We start from the raw sequence: 8,425 nt of genomic DNA, 5'->3' as shown, positions 1-8,425 counted from the left end.
GCCAACCGACTCACAAATCCAAAGCTTAACCAAAAGAGGTTGGGGTTCTGCGACCTGACTCACCGAGTCCAAGAACAGACTCGCCGAGTCCAAGACAATCTTCAACAGACTCGCCGAGTTGTTCTTCCAACTCGTCGAGTTCCTAGCTATCTTCATACAACTCGCCGAGTCCACCCATGTATCTCACCGAGTCTCCTCATGTCTTAATCCATATAAAGGCTTTTCGAGACATGTAGGGGCTCCAAACTATAGATCTACTCTTTTAAGGCATAACTCCCACGTAAAGTTGCAAACTTTACGTGAAACCAAGGAGTTAAAGGTCCAAATCACTCTAGGGCTAGGTTTTAAGACAAAGGGGCTTCACCAACAACTCATTGACTGATGCTTTATGACATTCTAGACCAATACAAGTCTAGATCTGGAGTAGCAACCTCAGATCTATACTCCAAACCCAAAATAGATCCCAAACATACCAAAATGGCCCCAAATCTCATTCATGAATAGATCTAGAAGGGAAACACTCAAGCTAATCAACTTATTACCTCATAAATGTGCCCAAGATGGAGTAGATTCCAGATCTCCATGAATCCCTTGGTGCTTTACACTTGATCTACAAGTTTCTTTAGCTCGAACCTCCTTCGAAAGCTTCCAAGCTCACATCAAAGGCTCACACGCGTTCTTAGGGTTTTCTTATTCTCAAGGGAAATAAGGAGGCTGGGGGAAGGACATAAAGTCCTTTAAATAGGCTACAAACCCTAAGATTAGGGCTTTTCTCGTCCAGACCAGACTCGCCGAGTCCACTCGCTAACTCGCCGAGTCGGTCACTTATTCTATAACCTGGATCCAGCTCCGACTCGACGAGTAAGTATACCTACTCGTCGAGTCCCTTCTTCAATCTACCCTTTAATCCCTTAACTCAAACTTCTGAAATTTGGGATGTTACATTTATACCAAACGTATGTTTAATGAAAGTATACTTTTATACCAAAAGTATGTTTACTGAATATGTATTTATAAACCAAAAGTATGTTTACTGAAAGTGTACTTTATACCAAAAATACGTTTACTGAATATGTACTTATATACCAAAATATGTTTATGGAAATGGTACTTTTATATCAAAAATTACATTACTAATTGTGTACTTTTATACCAAAAGTATGTTTACGGGAACAATACTTTTATACCAAAAGTATGTTTATGAAAAGAGTACATTTATATCAAAAGTAGTGTTTTATTCTATATAAATATTATTTTAACTTATATAATTGTTTGCTTAAGACAGGAATATCAAATGATAATGAGCTATATGACACATTCATGCCTCTATGTGAACCAGTTTTGTGCGCCCTGCGCTATCATGGTGTGTTGTAAATAAATTTTGGGATGCTTCTGCTTCAGCGTTGTGCACCCCACACTATCGCCGTGGGCTGTGAAAAGGTATCGCGATTCTAGACAGGGGTGTTTCTAAGTGTTACCACTTAGTTTGATGAATGTGTCTCATTTAACCATTGCATGAATAGGCATAAAAGTTGTAGCTTAAGTTTATAAGTTCAAGTTATCAAGTAAAAGTTATCTTGTATAAATATAATATAATGTTATAATTATAGTGTTCAACTATTTTGTAAAAACGAAACGGGCAGAGTAACGACAACGTATAATAATTAGCGATATTATACGTGCAGAGTAATGACAACGTATAATAATTTGCAACAACATATAGGCAGAGTAACGACAATCTATAATAATTAACGATGTTATACGGGCAGATTAACGCCAACATGTACCAATTAGCGATATTATACGGACGGAGTAACGAAAAGGTATAATATTTTATATTATGCGGACAGAGTAATGATAACGTATACCAAATATTTTATATTATATGGGTAGAGTAACGACAAAGTATAAAATATTTTATATTATACAGGCAGAGTAACGACATATTAACTTTAAGTTTTTTAAAAATGATAACATTAATATTTATAACATAAGAATAACAATTGGTATGCAATGATAATAGTTTGACATGCATTCCCCTCGGAAAACTGTAAAATTCTTAAAAAGAGGCCGTGAAACTCACTATCGTAGCGCGCTTAAACCCTAATAGCTATTGTTGGATGACTCGGGATTGCTCGGCACGGGGTAGGGGATATTCTTAACAAAACGATATATATATATATATATATATATATATATATATATATATATATATATATATATATATATATATATACATACGTGCAGAGAGAGAGAGAGAGAGAGAGAGAGACAAAGAGAGAGAGAGAGAGAGAGAGAAATTTTCTACCAAAATGAATGATATCGGTTTGGTATTTATAGGGGCTGGTTTGGTAGGCGCGCCTTTCCTGAGCGTGTTCAACAAGGAATCCTATCAGATGGTGACACATGGCTGCCCTTTTTGCTCCTAAATAAGTATTTTTCTCATTCTTTAAAAATTAATATATTCTTCATATGAGCTTTGTTTTTATCGTTCTTTATATCGCCACGTTAGTATCGACGAGTACTACAACTTTCTTTTAGACTTCATTTGCTAATTCCCCTTTTTAATTTATATTTTTATAAGGAGTGCACCCTAAAAGATTTTGTGAAAATCATAACTCTCTCATATGAACTCCGTTTCTGACGTTTTTATATTATATTTCGTATCGAGGAGCACTAAAATTTCTAGTTTTCATTGTTTTGGTTAATCCTATACCTTTTTATGACGCACATTTGGTGTAGGGTTGACTGCGGATCTTAGAAAACTCATAACCCCTTCATACATTCTGCGATGAACAAATTATCCTCTAAATAAACCACGTTAACATACCCTAGTTCATTAGATAAGGCTAAATCATCATTTATGGTTTGATCAACAACATCTGCCTTAGTTTTGTATTTTAGGTCATTATCTTAATTATTATGAGACATATTATTGTATTTATAGATAAATGATATTTAATATGCTTTTAATTGGATAAATATAGGAAAATTCATAGTTGACAAGCAAAAGGAAAGGATTGGGACACGAATGGAGCTGATAAGAATCAAATTTGAAGATTACAAAAAATCTGACATTCATGACGCTATTACCCGGACGTTCGCGAAGCTAACCAAGGCTAAGAGTTCAAGTACATCGTGAACACTTTAACCCTAAAAGATTTCCACAACATATATAACACATACCACGTTAAGATAAACTCGTTTTGAATGTCCAAGAAACCATTTTGGGCTGATTTTAAGTTGGAGAAGTGCTTTAGAGTGAAGATTTGAATCGGAAGCTAGAATCATTAGGATCTCATTTTGGTTTGCTTGATTATCATTTTTGGAACCTCCTCGGTGATGTTTTTATTCTTGTAGTTACTGGTTATGGGGTAAAACCCTCTTTCTTTCACTAGAGTAGATGTAAATTTGAGGTTTTGGTGTGATTCCATTAATCAGATTATTAATTTTGTTTAATTTATCACACTAGTTTGTTAAATATTTATGTTTTTTTTATATCTTTATGGCCTATAGCTGATTTAATAGAGTTTTGAGGACTAATCTAACTTTGTTGGCTTGATTCATAGTTGTTAATGATCGTAGAAGTTGTGACTATAGATGGACCAAATCATAGGGCTAGGTTAAAAAAAAATTGTTATCTTTAATATGTAACAATGTATTAGACAACCAAATTTGTGCATAAAATTGATTACAATGACTACTGGGGATAAGTTTACTAATTGAATCTTTCATGAAACGAACTTAATAATAATTGCTCTTATAATTAATCACATAACCATTGTGTTAATTGTATTAATAATTATAAAGTTAGTTAATCAAACCAAAATAATTGACTACCTAGTAGAGGAATCGTTGAATAATACTAATATCCATTGCGCTCTATTGGAATCACCCATAACTAAAATGCGTAATCAAATCTATGCGAAAATATCTTTATCTCTCTTGTATCTAAATCTAATTTCCAGTTTTATTAGTTTCTTTTCTAGTTTAATTGAGTTTAAACAATACTCCCCTTTTTACTTAACTATTTATCATTTAATTAACATTTAAATTATCTGGTCTGAATCATTCCCATTTCCTTAGTGTACATCACCCTTTCTTACCATAATTGTACTACACTGTTATGTTAGGTTCACTACCTGAGTGTATTAGTTCAGCCCTCATAAATTAGGATTTGTAAATTTAAAACTAGTTCATAAAAATACACATCAAGTTTTGGCATTGTTGCCGGGAACGGTTTCATTTAGTTTGGAATATTTATTTGTTATCGAACTTTGTAAATATAGTTTAGTTTTTATTTTCTTATGTTTATTTTGTTTTAAATAGATTACGGGTTATAGGAACTAGAGCTAAAAGATGAGCCATTTGATGGGATGTCCATTGATCTGAAAAAAGATTTGGATGAGCTGCAATGATTGTTAGCAGAAGACTCGAATGAAGAACAACAAGGTGAAACCAAGGAAACGTGATGCGACTGTCTAATATTCGTGACTCAACTTCCCATGTTTCTAGTTTTTGTGCCAAAGATTGGGGTGACAATTCTGTCTCCGGAGGAAGTTTTGAAGTGCGATGCTTTTCTAGTTATTGTCCAACTAGCTACATTCATTAAAATTTTTGGGAATGAATAAATTCAAGCTTGCATGACCAGTTTTAGAAACAAAAAGTCAAATTTCATGAATCGGGTAAAAAAGGGTATTGAATGCAATGGATGGTATGGTAACAACCATATTAAAAGCTTATTAACTGGAGAGTCTAACTTAAGACTCACACAAAAATGATCATTTATTGGTAGGCAACCCCGACTTCTAAATTAGTTTGAATTTTCTTTTTGTTTTTTATTTTTATTTGTAGTTTTATTTATATTAAAGGTGTCTTGAAGATTTTCAGTTTTTGCTAGTTATCCTCTAAGCAAGATACAACGAGAAAGATACAAGAATGCGGCGGATTATTACAAGAAGAAAGAAAGAGGAGTGATAAAAAATAAATGTGGGGTGTATGGTCGACATGGGGCGAAGCTGTTAAGAGATCAATGCCACATATACGAAGATAAAGATACGAGGAACTAGTCTCGAGCATGATCACCTTACGATTGGTCGATTTAATAAACAAAGGGAGCTTTTGCTTTTTACGACTGATTTCCCAACATATCAAGACCGCGACACGTTAATCCTTTTCGTCTTCGGTCACCTTTCATATTAACCCAAATATCTGATTTTTTAAAAAAATTACGAATTGTTTTGTGGCATAACATTTATCCTTTTCATATTTAGGTTAATACATAAACAAAAACAAGCGACTTTGCCTCTTGTCTAAGGTAAAATATGGGAAATCGATCATTTACTCAACGACCATTTACTCAAGAAAAGTAAGTGACGTCACTTATTTTTTTTCATGTCAACCTAAAAATGGAAAAAATAAATGTTATGTCATAAAACAACCGGTAACTTTTCTTTTTTGCATATAAACAAAATGTGAGGGTTTTTCTAAACATTGGTAGATAAATGAGTAGGATTTTCTACACTTTGCACAATGAAAAAAACTTAGTCTCTTTTATGTTATTAACAAAAAAATAGCTACAAAAAGAATGGGTTAAATATGTTTAATGACCTTTTCAAATAAAAAAACAAATAACATGATGACGTTACTCAAAATAGAGTGGGGGTAGGGGGATCGTTCATTTATTTTCACGGTGGATATTAATGGATAGATATCGGCATAAACTGTGTTTTTAAAACTGGTTTGAACCAGCCAGTAGCAAGTTGAACCAGTCGAATAGGGAAATGAGGACAAAAGAGGTTCAACAACAACCAATTTTATGCTAATTTCTAGACTAGATTGAACCGGACGGTTTCTTCAAAATTCATGATGAACGGGTGTAATAGAACTGATAAAAACCATTTGAAACAATTAATTGGAATTAGATCGTTGAATTTTTTTTAGTCCGTTTAAAAATAGCCACTTTTCAAAAAAAAATTGAACAACTCGATGGCCGATGCACACCACTGCCAGATGTAGGAAAATTCTTCCTTTTATACATATATGTATGTAGGAAAATAGAAAATATATAACATTTATGGAAGTCGGGTTGAACTAACGGTTAAACCGATTGAACAAGAACCGCCCACCAGACCGGTTCAACTAAAAAACCAGTTTCTAATGTTTCTAAAACATTGGGCCTAAACAATAGTGTTGTTCGTTGCTACATTATGTATCTCAGGATATTGAATTTTCCAATTCTAGTATTAAAATGGTATTTGAAAGAGCCATAACATAGCCCTTATATGCATCAAACATGTTATTTTACAGTTATACAAAATTGTTTAAGTGTGTATTTTAATCCTCACGTTGTTGGTATTCATTCATTAGATAACATCTATAGAATAAATAAAAATAACACTACTAGAAAAACAGTCTTTTACAATGTGCAAACAATGACACGCAGTGATTTACGATATGCAAAAGCGTGCACCCTAAAAATAATGTCATCTCTTCTAAAATTTGAAGGATAGAGGACACGCATTTGTGCGTGCCCTGAAATTAGTGTCAGAAAAGAAAAAAAATTCAAAAACAAACGACGCTTATCTTAAATGTGTGTCCTCTTCAAATGTCGCTTTATATTTTTTTTTTTGCTTAAACGCGCGTTTTTAAAGGGGGAAAACGAAATCGTCTGAAATTCTAAAATTTTGAAGAACCCCGCGTCTACCCTCTCTCCTTAGTATATCCCTTCATTCACTTCTTCCTTCTCTCTTTAAACCCTAATCGCCACCACCACCGCTATTGAACCTTCAAATCTCAATCCACACTTCACCTTCATTCACTCAATCCGCCCTTTTAATTTTAGCAAATCCACCAGAACCCTAGGTCTTGCCTTTTATGCTTTCACATCCTTCCTTCCCTTGTTGTATGTTATTTTGAATCCTTATTGCTTTTCTCTATCACGAACATCGCATCGCTCTGCTCACCGTCGTCGTCTTAGGCTCTTACGCCTCCATCATGGTCTCTGTTCTCATTGTATCATCATGCATGCCACCTCTTCTCGTCGTTCTTCTCCTTGACCCTACGTAGGTAATATCATCAGTACTCCCTCTTCTCGTCGTGTCATCATACATGCCGCCTCTATCGCATCGCTCTAACCTATGGCGAACTGTGATGGTGATTCACCGCCCAATGTCGACGACTATGACGACAGTTTGCATTCAAGCTCTTGACCTAATACACTTCATTAGAGAAAGAGAAGGAAGATTCGACGAATTCAATCAGAAGTTCAGTTGTTCACTTCTCGAGGTTTGTTATGATCTCTATCTTTTATCAATTTTGTTTGTAAATTTTGTTATGATGCTCGTTTTTGTAATCGCTTAGCGACATGCCTTTTAACATGTCATCATCATAACTGGATCTGGATCAGTAAACAACAGAGTACATGAAACTGAAATTCAAATTTGTATTATCTAGATGAATCATTATCGATTTGCCTCCAAATTAGAGTCAATCAAAGGATTATATGGTAAGGTGCTCATTCTTTTATTTTCAACAGAGACGAGTTTTGTTGAAGAGACTGATGCCTGCTGCTTTTTAGATTCACTTCTATTTTGTTTCTTGAAATATTTTGATTGGGTAGGAATACTCCATCTTTCTTTCTTTAAAACCAGCTCATCAGTTGTGGTTCACTGCATAAGATCAGAAAACATTTTATGTTCAAGCAGATTCCCAAAACACTGAAGTACAAAGAGTGTAATTTTGTTCAAGCGGATTCTTCTTCTCAAACATTATCTAAGGATTGACCAGATAAATCTCGCATAACTTTTAGAGGCTTTGAATAAGATCTCTCCTCTGATGAGGGAGATTCTTGGGTTGGTTCCTCATGGCTAGATAAAATCATCTTCTCAGATGAAATTGTCGTTTGTATCTCATGTTCCTCATCATTTGAATTTTCATATGTTACAGATGAAATCATCTTATATATATATATATATATATATATATATATATATATATATATATATATATAGGGAAGTGATTCGTACACAACAGTTTTTTTGCTATACACAACAATTCATGCATTATATAGTTGAACAATACAACATTTTAAAGCACCAATTGTCGTGTATGGAAAAAAAATTTGTGTACGGATCAACTCCCATATATATATATATATATATATATATATATATATATATATATATATATATATATATATCATGCATTTCTATATTAGAACTCATCATGCATGTTTATTTTGTATGCACGTAAGAAGACACCTCACTTCTTCACGAAATGAGGTATCACAGGACCTCCTTGTTAACACATATTCTAGAAAGAAACAAAATCTTCTGGTATTCCACAACCCTTCAGAATTTTACTTCTAAGATCACTAACCTTTTATTTACATCTAAGAATAAATCTAAATTAAATTTACACGACA

The sequence above is a fragment of the Lactuca sativa genome, chromosome 4, assembly GCF_002870075.4.
Source record: "Lactuca sativa cultivar Salinas chromosome 4, Lsat_Salinas_v11, whole genome shotgun sequence".
In the NCBI taxonomy this organism is placed as follows: domain Eukaryota; kingdom Viridiplantae; phylum Streptophyta; class Magnoliopsida; order Asterales; family Asteraceae; genus Lactuca; species Lactuca sativa.
This window is presented reverse-complemented; position numbering follows the sequence as displayed.